The sequence below is a fragment of the Onychomys torridus genome, chromosome 1 (genome assembly GCF_903995425.1).
Source record: "Onychomys torridus chromosome 1, mOncTor1.1, whole genome shotgun sequence".
Taxonomy (NCBI): Eukaryota; Metazoa; Chordata; class Mammalia; order Rodentia; family Cricetidae; genus Onychomys; species Onychomys torridus.
Genome location: NC_050443.1, coordinates 94,572,055 through 94,588,687, shown reverse-complemented (window position 1 = coordinate 94,588,687; position 16,633 = coordinate 94,572,055). Strand labels below are relative to the sequence as shown.

The 16,633-nt window shown below is 44.0% G+C and overlaps 1 protein-coding gene across 1 annotated transcript in view; it reads left to right on the top strand.

Annotated features, from left to right (window-relative positions):
- Nucleotides 1-12,769: 12,769 nt before the first annotated feature.
- The window catches only part of Pik3c2a (phosphatidylinositol-4-phosphate 3-kinase catalytic subunit type 2 alpha), a 114,739-nt gene continuing 110,875 nt past the window's right edge, over nucleotides 12,770-16,633 (top strand). Inside the window, exon 1 of the mRNA XM_036190197.1 lies at nucleotides 12,770-12,903. The gene's annotated coding sequence lies outside the window, so the exon portion shown is untranslated. The remainder of the gene's footprint in view (nucleotides 12,904-16,633) is intronic.

Genomic DNA, 16,633 nt, shown 5'->3' with positions numbered 1-16,633 from the left:
GTATCAAGCTTTTAACTGAGTATGGTTTCCCTTACCTGTACTGTAATTCCAGCACTTGGGAGGCAGAGGCAGGAGGATTGCTGAGAATCTGAGACCACTCTGGGTTACAAAGTTAAGTTGCAGACCAATCAGCCTTGGCTAGAGAGAGAGACTTTGTCACAAACAGTTTGTGCTCTGTGCCAGGCACTGCCCTAAATACTGAGGAATTAGTGAGGGACAAGACAAAGTCCCTGTTGTCACTGTGTTTACTTTCCCACATAGAAAGAAAAACTGAAATTAGAAAACTCTAAGGAAATGGTTCTTCCCAGAGCATTGAAGTGATGTTGTCAGATGGGTATCCGATGGCTATTCTAGACAGTGGTCAGGTGAGTTCTCAGGAAGGAACATTTAGGCAGAGATTGGAAGGAGAAAAAACGGAGCCAAGCAAACTCACAGGAACAGCATTGTAGGCAAGGGATTACTAATACCAAACCATCACCGAGGAATGGGAAGGAGGCTGCTCCGGCTGGGACACGGTGGTCAGAGGTAAACCGGCTCTGTTTGCAAAAGGCTTTGGGAGCAAAGGGGAAGGTTACTGTAGGTGGGATGGGAAGGTTCTGAGAGTTTGTCTTGTTTCTGTTTCTGTTTGAGACTGTGTCTTGCTGTGTAGCCCAGGCTGGCCTCAAATTCACAGCCATCCTCCTTCCTCAGTGCTGCCATGCTCAGTTTGTTGGAGACTTTTTCAGTTAGTGAGAAGATTTGATTTGCTGTTTGGTTGGGTTTTTTTGTTGTCATTGTTTTTGAAAATAGATCTCATGTAGCCTGGCTTGCAGCTCACAGCAATCTCAAGCTCACAGCTATCTTTGTGTTTCACTCTTTGAGTACCAGGATTACAGGCATGTGCTACTACACCCACCTTTTCTGAATTCTGAGTTGCCAAGCATCCAAATGCAAACACAGAGTAGACAGTTACAGAAGGGAGTTCAGAGATGTTAGGGACTGGTTATACAGATTTGAGCATCATTGATCCAGAAGTGGTACTTAAAACCGTGGGACTTGATATGAAAAAAGAGTTTCAACATAAGTCTTTAGAGCCCACCTACCATCAAAGGTTTGGTGAAGAAGGAGCTGACAAATGACACAGGGAAGCAGAGAAGCTTGGTATAGTGGTGAATGCCTATAAACTCAACTACTCAAGAGAGTAGCTGAGAATCATGAGTTCAAGGACAAGCTGGGACATATAGAAAGACTCTGTCTTGACATTTCAAAAGGGAGGGCTGGGCTAGCTCATTGGCTGACTTCTCTAGCATATGTGCCTCAGTCAATCTCTAGTACTAAAAAACAAAACAGAATTAACTAGCCAGTATATGAGGAAGAGGAGGAATAGGAACAGCTAGGCAACCCTAGAATCCTAGAAAACCCCAGAAGTGGTCATAAAATCAAAAGTTGCTGAGTGGTCCAGAAAGACAGGGTCTTAAAAGACATCTCAGGATGTGTAGGGGATGAGGCCTGCTAGGGTGAGAAAGCAGTCAGCAAGCATAGGTGATTCTTTGGAGTTTTGTTATAATAGAAGCAGAGAAGGCATGTTATGTCAAGAGAGAACAGGGCCCTGGAGGGACAGCTTGGCAGTTAAGGGCTCATTCTGTTCTTACAGAAGACCAAAGTTCTGTCCCAACCACCTACATGGGACCGCTCACAACCACCTGCAACTCTAGCTTCAGGGAATCTAACACCCTTCACTGGCCTCCACCTGCATCTGCATATATATGGCATATTCTAATGCAGACACTTATACATAAATAAAAATTAAAACAAAAACATTTTCAAGAGAGGCTGTGGTGTGGGGGTGGCTGGTGAGATGGCTCAGCAGGTAAGGGTGCTTGCCACAAATCTGACAATCCTGATTTTGATCCCCAGGACCCAAATGGTGGAAGGAGAGAAGCAACTCCCACAAGCCGTTCTCTTACCTTCATGTTAGCACCATGGCTAAAATGCAAAAAGGAAATGGGATGACATATGTATGTGCAGGGTTTTGAGTGGAGAGGAGGGTGAACTAGGGAGCTGTGAGATGGGAAGAGTTTTGAACTTCGGTTCCTACTTTCAGAGAGGTTATGATCATGTCTGACAGAAACAATACCAATGACGAAAACCTTATGGTTGGCTAGGGCTGCTGTAATTCTAGCATTAGGGAGGTGGAGTCAGAAGTTCAGGACAGCTAGAGATGTAGCTCAGTTGGAAGAGTGCTTGCCTAGCATATAAAGTCCTGGGTTTGAACCCTAGCACCATATAAAAATTGGGCATGATGGCACATGCCTATAATCATAGCACTAGGGTAGTAGAGTCAGGAAGATCAGGGGTTCAGGGTCATCCTTGGCTATAAAATGAGGAGTTTGGGGCCAGACTGGGAAATAAGAGATCCTATCTGTAAATAAATACACAAAGCTCAGAAATTCAAGGTCATCAGTGGCTGCACAAAGAGCACAAAGCTAGCCCAAGCTATATCACATAGTCTCAAAATAAAAACAATTAATCGGGGTTGGGGATTTAGCTCAGTGGTAGAGCATTTGCCTAGCAAGAGCAAGGCCCTGGGTTCGAGCCTCAGCTCAAAAAAAAACCAAAAACAATTAATCTTTGAAAGGAATCTGTATATATGATGGTGAACAGTCAGAACTCACTAGACAGAGGGAACTATAATTAATTAAGAATGGAGTGACGGGACTAGAGAGAGAGTTCAGTGGGTAAGAGTGCTGGCTACTCTTCCAGCGTCCTGGGTTTAGTTCCCAGCACCCACATGATGACTTGCAACTAGAACTCCAGTTACAGGAGACTGATGCCCTCTTCAGGCCTAGACACCAGCCGTACAAGTAGTGCACCAACAAGCATGGCAGCAAAACACCCATTCATATTTTTTTAGAAGATCGGAGGCTTTTAAAGATTAAGCCAAGGAAACAGAATCAGGACTTCAGAAAATGGAGTGATTACAGTCAACCACAGTGACTGTACCTTCCCATTAAAAATTAGGACTATGGTGATGTACTGTATCCCCAATATAGTCTTCACCCTAATAAAGTTTGTCTGAGTATCAGAGGAAAAAGCCAGCCACTATAGTAAACAGAGGTCAAGCAATGGTAGCACAGGCCTTTAATCCTATTACTCAGAAGGCAGAGATTCCTCTGGATCTCTGTGAGTTCAAGGCCACACTGGGAACAGAGCCAGGCATGGTGGTACATACCTTTAATCCCAGCACTAACCATAAAGGTCTGGAGGTCTGTACAGACAGACAGGAAGTGACAGAGCTGGGTGGAAAGAGGAAATGATGTAGCTTGGCAGAGAGAAGAAGTGAGATGCAGAACAGAAAGGCATATAGGCATGGGTATACAGGAAGTAGGTCTCTTTGGCTAAGGATCTCCAAGTGGTGAGAACGTGGCTGGCTTCTTTCCGCTTTTCTGATCTCTCAGGTTTTAACCTCAATATCTGGCTCTGAGTTTTTTTTATTAATAAGACAGTTAAGCAATTTGTCTTACAAGCTAGCTCAGGGGTAGAACACATGCCTAGCATGCACAAGGCTCAGGAAATGTTTTGTCATTAATGAAAGAGGAATTTGCTGGGCTGAAGAGATGGCTCAGAGGTTAAGAGCACTGACTGCTCTTCCAGAGGTCTTGAGTTCAATTCCCAGCAACCACATGGTGGCTCACAACCATCTGTAATGAGATCTGGTGCCCTCTTCTGACTTGTAGTCATACATGTTGTATACATAATAAATAAGTCTTTAAAAATAAATAAATAAATAAATCTTTAAAAAAAAAAAAAAAGAAAGAAAGAGGAATTTGCCATTTAGTTCAGACTGGCCTGGTGCTTGCTTAATACAAGCTGGCCTTGAACTCATGGTAGTCCTACCTCAGCCTTCTAAGGATTAAGGCTCTAGGTTTGACCAACAGTACCCCAAAACCACCAGACAAAAAACGATTCATCACAAATATTTAAATTGAAAACAAAACTATTCATTTTATTGTATGTGTGATTGTTTTGCCTGCATGTCTGTATGGTATAAGGAAGCTAGAAGACCCCCTAGAACTGGAGGTACGGATGGTTGTGAGCTACCACGTGGTGCTGGGAATCAAACCCAGGTCCTCTGCAAGAACAGCTCTTAACCTGGGTCATCTCTCCAGTCTCTGTTGCAAGTCTGTGAATGGAGGCAGTTCCAAGTGTCTTCCCTCTGCCTGATGCACCGTCTGCATCTTTTCCTGTCCAGCTCTACTCATTGCCCAGGTTACTGCCTCTAGACTCCTGCTTGCCCCATCCTTGCCTCCAGCTGACTTGGATGTTCCTCCTCTCCTGGAAACTAGAACTAAATTTTTCTGTACAGTTCTTTGTTACTTACTATTCTGTATATGTGCATTATGTGTTGATGTGTGTTTGAGTGTGGGCTAGGTTTCCAGGAGTGTGCCACCATCCTAGTTTATGAGGTGCTGGGGACTCAACCACCAGAGCTTTGTGTGTGCTTGGTCAGCCCTCTATCAACAACTCAGTTAGCAATTACTGAATTTAACAGTAGGACTTTGTTGGAAATTCCTGGACACAAGTCCTTGAAGGACTGATAAAAATCCCACTGCCACTTTGTATCAGGTCTAGCACAGGAGAGTCCTGCACTGTTGGTGTTTTATCTTCATTTTTGTTGATCATTGAGCTTGTAGACAAACACGTCATCTGTAATCTAAATATACTTCATGCCTCAATTATCAAGCTTCCAGACTTTAAAATTTAAAAGTGTGTGTGTGTGTGTGTGTGTGTGTGTGTGTGTGTGTGTGTGTTGCACGTGCCACCGCACATGTGTAAAGTCAGAGAACAAGGTTGTGGATTCATTTCTTTCCCTCCCTTTACATGGGCTTCAGGGTTCAAACTCAAAGCATGTGCTGCAAGCACCTTTACCAGAGAAAGCTATCTCACCAGCCTGATAAGTACATCCTTTTAACATTACATCATATTACTCTATTTCATAGTAGAGTATAACTGATTCAATCCATTTCCCTGTTGATAGACATTAAATTTGTGTATTAATCAGGGTTCTCTAGTGTAGCTAGAGTTTTCCTGTCTGGCCCACAGTCAGGACAAATCTCTCTCACCCGCAGCCACTCAGAACCAACCAAGTAAACACACAGAGATTTATATTGCTTACAAACTGTATGGCCATGGCAGACTTCTTCTTATCTAGTTCTATCTTAAATTAACCCATATCTATTAGTCTATAAGTTGCCATGTGGCTCGTGGCTTACCGGTATCTTAACATCTTCTCATGGCAGTGGCTGGCAGCACCTGCCTCAGCCTTCCACTTCCCAGAATTCTCCTCTCTCCTTGTCCTGCCTATACTTCCTGCCTGGCTACTGGCCAATCAGTGTTTTATTTATTAACCAATCAGAGCAACACATTTAACATACAGAACATCCCACAGCACTCTACATGAACAAAACCAATAGAATACATTTACCCTATATAACATACATATATTAAAAGGGGTTTTTGGCCATCTCATTGGGAAAAGGCACTTGCTGCCAAGCTTGATAACCTGAGATTGAGCTCCAGGACTCACACATTGTCCTCTGACCTCCACACATGCACTACACACACACACACACACACACACACACACACACACACACACAGAGAGAGAGAGAAAGAGAGAGAGAGAGAGAGAGAGAGAGAGAGAGAGAATGTTTCCTAAAACTTTTAAAATAAAATGTGATTTATTAGATTGGCTTAAACAATATGGTTTTGGGCAATCCAATAACTTATTGGGGAGGCTGAGACATTGGATGTTTCAGCAGTCCCAGTCTAATGCTGAAAGCCAAGAGGGTTCCTAAAGAGCCACTGGTCTTCAGTGTGTGTTGGAAGGCTGAAAAAGCTGGGTCCCAGTGTCTAGAAAGGATGGCCATGGCAGAAACAAAAGCAGCAAGACGCAATGGGTAGATGAACTTGCCAGCATGGCAGGAAGGCAACAAGGCAAGCAGGAAAAATGCAAAGTTTTCCCCCTAGGACCTCCTTTTATCTGGCTGACATCAGGAGGTACATCCCACATTTAAGGTGGGCTTTCACACTTCAAATACCCTAATCAAGAAAAATCCCTTACAGAGCCTAGAGAGATGGCTCAGCAGCTAAGAGCACATACTGTACTTGCAGAGGACTCAGGTTCCATTCCCAGTACCACATGGAAACTCATAACTATCTGAAACTCCAGTTCCAAGGTATCTGACCTCTGCAGGCAGCAAGCACACAGGTGGTACATAGACATACATGCAGATAAAACACACACAAAATCCTGTGTGTTGGGGGGGAGATGAGAGAGCCAGAGAGAGAAGGAAAAAAGAAAATTCCTTTGATGTCCTTAAAAGAAGAAATTGGAGAGATTGGTTCAGAACACTTGTTGAATCCAGTGATTTGTATATAATCCCCTCCTGGTTTTTCCACCTTCGTGTGTTCTCTTTCCATTGAGTATGGGCCATGCTTATCCACTCATAATGAATACAGCATAGAAGTGACAGGATACCGCAACAATACTGGTTTCCCCACATACTCTTGTTCTCTTATACTTCGTTATTTCTGCGACAAAATATCTTGATAGGTATCCCTGTCTTTTCTAGAACTTGTTGAATAGTCCAGTGGCCTTAAACTTACATTGATCCTAGGAGAGCGAGCACTGTGCAGGGGCCTTCCCACTGCCTCATGAGGTAAACTTGGATTTTGTCTCCCCCCATTTAAGCCACTAAATGAGACTGACAGCTGAAGCACCAGTCTGAGCAATGCTTACCATCCTGACCCAAAGAAACTATGAATATGAAAGGCCTGTTCCTTTTATCTGCTCAGGGAGTAAATAGACACAAAGGCCACAGATAACTAGTGAACCTCCATCTTCCCTGAGTATCTCTCTTGAGCTTCCAAGGTTATTTGCACAGATCTCTATTAATGTTCATCCCCTGCTACCCATCTAAGTCACTCCCCCCAACTCGATTGTCTCCAAAACCCAGAACCCTGGCTCAGCTGGGTTAGTATTGACTGTGTCTTATGCAAAGATCAAAGACAGATACTCTAATTCCCAACTTGAACCTCTCCAGCTCCCAATTAGGGCATTTTCCAACCACTCCATGAAGTCTTCAAGAAATACAACCATGATTATTTGAAAGCTTGAAATCCACAGGGTCTCACTATGCCTGGTTGGCTGGTAACTCACTATGTAGACTAGGCTGGCTTAAAACACCAAAATCCACTTGTTTCTGCTTCCCTAGTGTTGAGATCAAAGGCTTATGCCACCACTCCCAGCTAATTTTTCGAAATTTCATTTCATTTTTAAAAGTTTTAAATTACATGGTGTTTTGTTCTGTTTCTGCATGACTCTATGCTATTTATGTATGGGTATCCAAAAAAGGCCAAAGGTATTGTGTGCCCTGGAGCTTGAGTTACTGGCAATTGTGAGCTGTCTGACACAGGTACTGAGAACTGAACTCAAGTCCTCTAGAAGAGGAATACATACTCTTTTTTTTTTTTTTAAATTATACTCATGATATTCATTAATTACACTCAGGATATTGATTACATTTGTGGTACTCATTGATTACATTCACAGTATTCATTCAATAACTATATTTATGATATTCATTACATTAATTGTATTGATTTATTACATTCATGATATTATGTCCTGATACTACTGTCCATTTGTGGGGCTTTTCCATCACACAAAACGGAGATTCTGTACTTAGGAAATCATTGCTCTATATTCCTTTCTTCTCCATCTTGAGAGAACGTCTAATCTTTCTGTCTCTATGAATTTGTATATTCTATATATTTCATGTAATACAATCTCTATAGTATCTGTCCTTTTTTTAATGTAAAAACATTTTATGTTCAACTGCAGGAGAAATAATACACAGATAGCTTGAACATAAAAACAGGTTATAATTCAAAAGTCCAGAATTATTTGAAACTGGAAAATATTTTCTCTGTAGAAAATAGTAAAAATGATAACATTTCCCAATAAGTCCTTTTAAGCCAAATAATAGCTGAATATACGTATAAATATTGATTAGATTCTGGGATACAGAAGAAACCCATCTTCATCTGTTCAGAGAGCTAGCTGTGTTTTACTTAAGTTGTGTAAGTGAGATTCCTATTCATCTTCCCCTTCATTGTTTGATTTACAGCAGACATTTTTCTATATGCTGATCCATAATCTAAAAAGATTTTAGCCCCCCCACCCAGCTGAAAGTTCAGCCAGCATTTTCTTTCATCAGCTTGATATGGTACAAATTCTTATCCTTAGTGAAATGTTTCACTAAAGCTTGCCCAGTGATTGGGCAAAACCAAAACTTATTATAAGCCACAGTCATCCTAGGGTCTCCCCTGCTGGGTAGCCTCCCTGGATCTGTGGGTTGCAGTCTGATTGTCCTTTGCTTTATATCTAGTACCCACTTATGAGTGAATACATACCATGTTTGTCCTTCTGAGTCTGGGTTACCTCACTCAGGATGATATTTTCTAGTTCCATCCATTTGCCTGCAAATTTCATGATGTCATTGTTTTTCTCTGCTGAATAGTACTCCATTGTGTATATGTACCACTTTTTCTTAATCCATTCTTCAGTTGATGGGCATCTAGGTTGTTTCCAGGTTCTGGCTATTACAAATAATGCTGCTATGAACATAGTTGAGCATGTATCTGTGGTATGATTGAGTAGAGGAATACATACTCTTAACCACTGAGCCACCTCTCCAGTCCCCAAATTGTTTGTCTTGAGACAAAGTTGGATGTAACCCAGGCTGGCCTTTAACTCCTCAGCCTTCTGCCTCCACTTCCCACGTGCTGAGATTACAGTGTATACTATCATTTGAGAAGACCTTAAGTTTTAACACTGTCTCTGAGACCCAGCATGAGATGCTTGCTTGACTCACCAGGGAAATAAGTCACTTCCCTCTTATTCCCATTGTAACAATGGCATTGGCCTTTCCGTTCCTCTGCTTACTCTTGCTCCCTCAGTGCCTTCGTACACAGTTCCCTCTGTGTAGGTTTCTCTTTGTCCCCTTCAATTTCTTCCTCTCCCCTCTCCCCCTTTGAGATGGGCTCTCAGGCTGGAGAGATGACCCAGTAGTGTTAAAGGCTAGGCTCACAACCCAAAACATGAGATCATGTCTTAGGTAACTCAGGCTGGTCTTATTTTGTAGCCAAGGCTGGCATGGAACTTCTGATTCTCCTGCCTCCATTTTCTAAGTGCTGAGATTACATGTGTGTGTCACCATGCCCAACCTCCTTAATTTCTACTGGGCTCAATGTCACTTCCTACAGAATGCCTTTCTGCTTTCCATTCTAAACCAAACAACACTGTAATTTTCCTTCATACTGCTTATCACAATTGGGAGTAAATGATTGCTTAATTGGGTATTTAGCGTTTGTTTCCCATGTACTCCAAACTCTGAAGACAGAGAAACACTGTCTTGTTGTCCAGTGTATCCTCAGCACAGAGCTGTGTTTGACATATAATATAAAAGGTAAGGGCTCAGCATATCCTACCTAGTTCCCTCACCCCCCACCTCCGCTTTTTTTTAATTAAGGCAAACATTTCTTATTACCTCGACAAGCTTCATATACTTTTATTGTTTACAAATTTAATATTCTGAGTGTCATTTATCTGTCTCAATGTTATTTGCCATGGGTGATGATTTCTGAGTACAGACATAACTTTAATAAAAAATCGAGCTAACATGTAAGGCAAGTGATATGCCACTGAGCTACATCTCCAGCCCTTTTTATATTTATTTATTTATTTATTTAGAGGCTGAGTTTTACTGTGTAGCCTAGGTATTGAAATCTAGACTCTATCTCTCAAATACTGGGTTCATAGGTGTGGGTCACCGTTGCCCAGCAGGGACCACAACTTAAAATTTTTACAGTACAGTCCCAAAGTGAAATCTTCCCGTGTGGTTGGAATACAGCTTTATTGAAGGAACAGGCAACAGAACTATTTATTAGTGGCCTTGAGTCTTGCTATGTAGCCCAGGCTGGTTAGAATCTTTATATATAGACAAGAGGGCTTCCAACTTGGGGATCTTCTTGCCTCTGTCTGCTGAGTGCTGGGATTTGAGGTGTACACCACTATGCCTGGCTATTAATGGCTTTTTAAAACTCTTTAGTTAAATTTTAGGGGCAGTGAAAGGTTGAAGAGGTTGGGCTATGTGGTAAGATCTGCATTTGGACTCTATTCCCCCCCCCCCCCAGACAGGGTTTCTCTGTAGCTTTGGAGCCTGTCCTGGAACTCACTCTGTAGATCAGGCTGGCCTTGAACTCACAGAGATCCACCTCCCTCTGCCTCCCTAGTGCTGGGATTACAGGCATGCGCCACCACCGCCTGGTGGACTCTATTATTTAATAGCTGTGTGGCTTTGGGCAAGTTGCTTTTCTCTCTGGTCCTCAAAGTACTTCACTATAAATCAAGGCTATAATAATGGCCCCTTTTCATTCAGGTTGCGGGAGGGATTCAGTAAGATAATACAAAGCACTAAAAACGGTCTGGTTTCAGGAAATGCTCAATAGATGTCAGCCATTCTTTTCATAGATGGTAAAAGAGAAAGTTTCTCCATTTCTCATTTGGTACCGGAAGAAGTCTGTGGGTGCTATAAAGTTCTCCAAGGGAAGTTAAGGTTGGAGCAGTTTAAACTGGTACTCCCCTCCCCCAGTTCTTTTTTCTTCCTACTTTCCAGTCTTAAAACTGAAGCCAATGGGAGAAAGCAGCTTCCAGCTAGTCTCTAACTGGTTTCAAATGACAGCAGCATGGGTTTGCACTTTCTTTCACAGGTCTGTGTTCACAACTTTTAACAACCGTCATCAGGTGCCATTGTCCGCCAGAGCAGGAAGGCTAAGCTCAGCTTCTTGACACCTAGCAATTTGCAATTCTGCCTTTTTTGGAAGCCACCTAAATCTTTGCCTTTTCAGTCTGTTGGCACTTCCTAGGTGATCAGAGCCTACCAGCAGGACCACACAAAAGTCATAATAAACAAAAAAAGTCAGAACTTCAACAAAGAGTTGACTCAGATCAGGGCCAGCTACTGGGATCCAGAGGAAAAATTTCTCCCTCCTTCCCTTCCAGAGAGAGAGGAGAGAGAGGGGAGAAGGGAGAGAGGAAAGGGCAGAGGAGGGAAGGGGAGGGGGGAGAGGAGAGGGGAGAGGGGAGGAGAGGGGAGGAAAGGGGAGGGGAGGGGAGAGGTGAAAGAAGAGAGAGGAAGAAGAGGAGAGAGAGAAAAGAAAGGAGGAGGGAGGGAGAGGGAGGGAGGGAGGGAGAGGGAGGGAGGGAGAGAGAGAGAGGGGGGGGGGGAGAGGGGGAGAGAGAGAGAGAGAGAAACTCAGTGTTTTCTTTGCTAAAGGCACACTCCGTTCTCCAGCAGAAGGTAGGAAGCCAGTCCTGAGAGAATTCCTTTTCCTCACCCTTTTAAATCTTGAGGAAGAGCTGCCAAGTGTATAAATTCCTCTTTTGATCAGAAGATAAAGCAGAACAATGCTGTGGAGCTGAGCAGATTCCTAAGGGACATTCTTCTGGGGTGTGTAAGCTTGCTAGGAAGTGCCCATGTACAGAGGAAGGTGGGGTTGGTGGAGAGCTAGGGACTGGGAAGGTGGTCCAGACAGAAGCTGCTCCCAGACTTCCCGGGAGAAGAGCTTTTTGTTTTGCTTAGCTAGTACTAGAAATTAAACCTAGACCTCACACATGCTAGTTAGGTACACTCCCACTGAGCTCGTCTCGGTCCTATTTTTATTTTTTTATTCTTTTTTGAGACAGGGTCTGAACTGCTGAACTTAAATAATCTCCTGCCTTAGCCTCAGCTTGGACTCAGATGCCACATTCTCTCTCTTGGTTCCCCCTTAAAGTAAAACTTCATCCACTCTCCAGAAGTGCAAGCATGTTTATTTAAACGAAACGATCAGAGATCACTCCTTCCCTACTATCGGAAAGGAGAAAACGTTGGGAATAAGCTTTTATATTTCAAACCCAAGAAGACGCTGCCAGTTTATTTTGCCATCCCTCTCCTCAATAGTTACCGACTGTCCTCTTTTGCAACCTGTAAAACGGGGATGATTTTCTCATCTGCTTCAGTTTTGAACCAGACAGCAGAGGGCTAAACGCTTACAAGCACGATTCCATTCGGTGCTCACCAGAAAGGTATGATTACTATGGGGCCTGGGTGTGATGTCTGGCCGAGCGCTGTTATTATCAGGCTGCCTTCCTCACCTGGCCGCGGCAAGGCTGTCAGCAAATACCGACGAGGACGCGGCACCCATCCAGCCCTTGGCAGGTCCCACGTGATGAGCTGCTAATTACAAACTTCGAAGCACCTGAACGTCCGTCCGCGATAACTGCTGGAGGGAATGAAAGCTTTCGTCTTGACTGTTCTTTTCTATCTTTCCAATCCAAACTCATCTCCGGGCGGCCTGGGGCCAAGATCGCAAACCAGGCAGCGGCAGGCAGGCCAGAGGTCGTCGGCGCGCAGTGCTGCGAGAGGGCCCGGGAACAAAGGGCGCTTGCGAGCCCGAGGCGGGCCGGGGGTCCCAGGGTACCCTCTCCGAGAGGCCGCAGGCCGCGACCGGACACCCATTCCCTGGGGCAACTACTCCAGCCCGCAACCTCCCCGCGGCTGCCTCGCGGGCCCCGCCTGCGCCCCGCCCACCACCTCAGGTAGGCCGTCCGCGTCAGCCAATCGCAAGGCCCCCAAGCACGGGGGCGGTGCTTGTGCCATCGGAAGTGACGTGCAGTGCTCGGCTGGCCGCGGAGTCAGTCGAAGCTCTCCTCCGCGGCCGGCTGAGCCCGCAGAGGCGGGGGGGAAATCATGGCTCGGACTCTGGAAGGCGCGAAGGCTCGGGTTGCGGTGGAGACCGAGGCTCCCGCAGCGTGAGGTGAGGGGCGGCGGGTGCGTGTGGAGCGGGGCCTGTCGCTGCGCGGCCGCTGAGGGACCCAGAGGGGAGGGACCGCGGCCGCGGTGCCCCTTGGTCGCTCCATCCTCTCCGACTCGGTCCTCGGGGCCCCGTCCCCCACCCGGCGGTCGCCAGCGCCCCGCGCCAGGACCCTTTGTCGTGAGCCGCAGGGCGCTGCTGCCCCTCAGGGGGAGGGGAAGCCAACCCCACGGTCTCCGGGACAGTGAGGGAGCTGCGGCGGCCGGTCCCAGTCTCCACTCCAGACTGTTCTGGAGAGTGGCTATTGAACTTCTGCTATGGCCTCTTCCTCCTCACCCAGCTCTGTCTTTGGAGCCTCAGGTGGTTCTTTTTCTATTCCTGGGACCCTTCACCTCCTTACCTTAAAACAAAAATCCAGACTCTACTTGCTTTGGGAATGCAATAATATTTACGTGTATTTAGCGCATCATCTTTCTGGGAAGGCATTAGAGTGAGACTATTTAACTCTTCCTAAGTGACTGGAGAACAAGAACTAATTGAAGAGGTGGAGAGTACACACGGTAGTTCTTTCCCTGTGTTGTCTTGATAGAAGGTGGAATTATAATTATTTTATTTTTATTTTAGACAGTGGGTGTTTGAATTGAGTAACACGAAGGAAGCTTCTCTGTTTGAACAAGATTACTTGTTAAAGAGTATCCCAAAATCTTTCTAGGTGGATGTTAGGAGAAAAACTGCCTTGGGAAAAATTGAATGTATGGGAACATCACAGAAAAAAAAAAAAAAAACAAAAAAAAAAAAAACTGTTCTTAGAGGGTCGGTGAAATAGTGTATGGGAAGAGAGGCTGCACAGAGGTCCTGGGACACTGATTCCAAGGAAGACTTTGTACTCTTCCCTCCCTGATGATGGTTCAGTCTCCACAAGAAACTGTTCAGCAGCTCTGCTGTAGTTGGAGTTGGTGTGGTTATTCAAGGTTACAAACCACCTTGAAGTGCCTTGGTTCAGATTTTCAAATTTTTGAAGCTGTCTGCGTGTTTGACATTCAGTGTTTTGAGCACTGGAAAGCACTGTAATTGATAGAGATATTTGTTAACTCAAGCTTAGTTCCAAAGTGATTTTAACATAGGTACAAAATATATAGAGAGCTTCCACAAATTCCATCAGTGTTGGCTAACTTAACTCAGAAGCAGTTCGTCTTGGGAATCGTCTGCTGTCTTGGCATGGTGGTGCACTCTGTAATTTGCAGTACTTGCCTGCATTGCAGAGCCATGGTAGGAGGGTCAAATTTAAGGTTAGTGAGACACTGTCAATAAAATAATAATAGAAGAAAATGTTCTGTTATATTTGTTTTGTGTACATGCTGCTTACAGTTTAATTTGCAGTCATACTTTAATCATCCCAGACTTTTTCAGTTTCACAGAGCATAAAGGTTGGCATGTTTGCTTTCAGGATTTTAGAAACAACTAACTTTCTGAAGTCAGTTGTGTATTGAGTGTATGATTCATTGTTGCTTCTTCTATTTAGAGTTTCAAATTTTTCATTCAGTTTAATGGTGCTGTGTACATTTCTGTGCCCAGGAGTAAATCTGGCACATTGTTTTGTATGTAGTAAGTAGCACATTCAATTAATAAATTTGTACCTCAAGACAGTCTGATTTCTGAGAGCTCAGAGTTGTTATCAGACATCAGACCAACTCCTGAGATCAGGAGAGGTGTGAAGCACTTCCTTAAAAGGTTTTAGCATCACACCTGTTGAGAGAGCCTGAGCTATAGGAGGCCCTGTCTCCAAACACAAAACCAAAGCAAAACAACAAAGTTTTGTGAGCTGAGAGTGTAGCTAAGAATTAGTGCTTGCCTACCACAAGGCCCTGGGTTTGATTCTCAGTACTTTCAGAATGAAGTTGTAATTTATCTTGCTTTTATAAGAGAACTTAATCTATTGTACTAATTTGTCATATTCCCAAGAAATTTAAGACAGGCAAATGATCCCCCCCCCGCCCCCCACACACACACCGTACTAAGAAATGAACCCAGGGCTTAAGCAAGCACTCTACCACTTAGCCGTATCCCCTTTAGTTTGGTGGTTTCATTTGACAGTTGTAACTGAGTTGGGCCACAAACACACCCCCAGAAACTGGGGAATGAGGAGAAGAGAGAAAGAAAGCAAAGTAGAAGTTGTCCAGTCTACCTGGGAAGACAGTTTAGAAGTTCTAACACTGTAGTTATAAAGACAGTGGTGGATTCAAAGAGCTAAGAAGGATGTGATCTCCTGGGTGGGGTCTGATGAGAAAGATTATGCTCAAATTGAGGCTTACAGAATGAGTTTCTATTAATGAGGGCAGGAGAGGTAAAAGTGATCAGGTCCTAAAGTCTTTTCCCTTACCTCCAAGTGGTAAGGTAATTGAGAAAAGTGCTTAATAACTGGTATTTATTTGATAATATTCATATACAATGTTCTTTTAGTGGGAATCATGGTCTCACTTGGAAATACTGCCCCAATAGGTGTCCTTTATGCTATTCATAGGATTATGGTTGAAGCTAAAAGAAACCTCTTAGTTTTCCTTGCTTATGTGGGAGTCACAGTTTTGTTTGCTTGCTTGGTTGCTTTTGTTGTTGTTTTGAGACAGGATCTCTCTGTGTCCCTGGCTTTCCTAGAGCTCACTATGTAGACCAGGCTGGCCTTGAACTCCCAGAGAGCCACCTGCCTCTGCCTCCTGTGTGCTGAGATTAAAGGCGGCGTGCACCACCACATCTGGCCGTGGATCTTTATTCTGTGAATTTATGTATACCTGGTATCTTTTTTGCAATGTTATTTCCTGATTTAAAAGTTTAATTTCATATATGTATGTAATATACTTTGATATTTCCACCCATCCCCTGTTATTTTCTTTTATCTCTTCCCATTGAACCTCTTCTTCCTCCCAACTACTTTCATGTCCTCCTTTTTCCCTTTTGTAGAAAATTTTAATTAAGGTGTTTGCATGAGCATGGATGGGTGGTTATTTACTTGAGTAAAGGCTGCTATCCAGGGGTTGTACCACTGAGGAATATGACTTCCCCAGCCATAGAAACCATTCCTATAGCTCCTTGAGAGTGGGATAGACTTATAGGTCCCTTCCTAATCTATGATGGAACATTAATGGGCCCGGTCTTATGCAGGTCTTGTGACATTGCTTCTGTGCTTAATGGTTGCAGCAGCCATGTCATGTCCTGAAGACTGTTTCACAGCATTCTTTCCCGTACTCTGGCTCTTAAAATCTTTCAACCTCTCTTCCTCAGTATTACCTGAGCTTTGGAGGGGTGTTACTGATGTCCTGTATAAGGCCAAGCCCTCAGCAGTGAGTTGTTTTCAGCACATTGACTAGTCATAAGTCTCATTACCTTACATCCTCTGCAAACAGAAAGCCCTGATCTACACTGAGAATAGCACTCATTTATATAAACATAAATATCTAGAGGGCGGTTTAATACTGTCCATTTAGCAAAACAACAGTAATAGGTTCCTCTCCTTGGGCCTATGATCTCTATCCATTTACAAGTACAGAACACAACATGACTTTCTCTGTGGAGTGGACCTCACACCCAATTAGAAGCACTGGGTTGCCCCCATAACAGCTGTGCTGGCTAATTTATGTCAACTTAAAACAGGCTGGAGTCATCTGAGAGGAGGGAACCCTAATTGAGAAAGTGCCTCTTCAAGATCTGGCTGTAGACAAGCCTGTAGAGCATTTTCTTA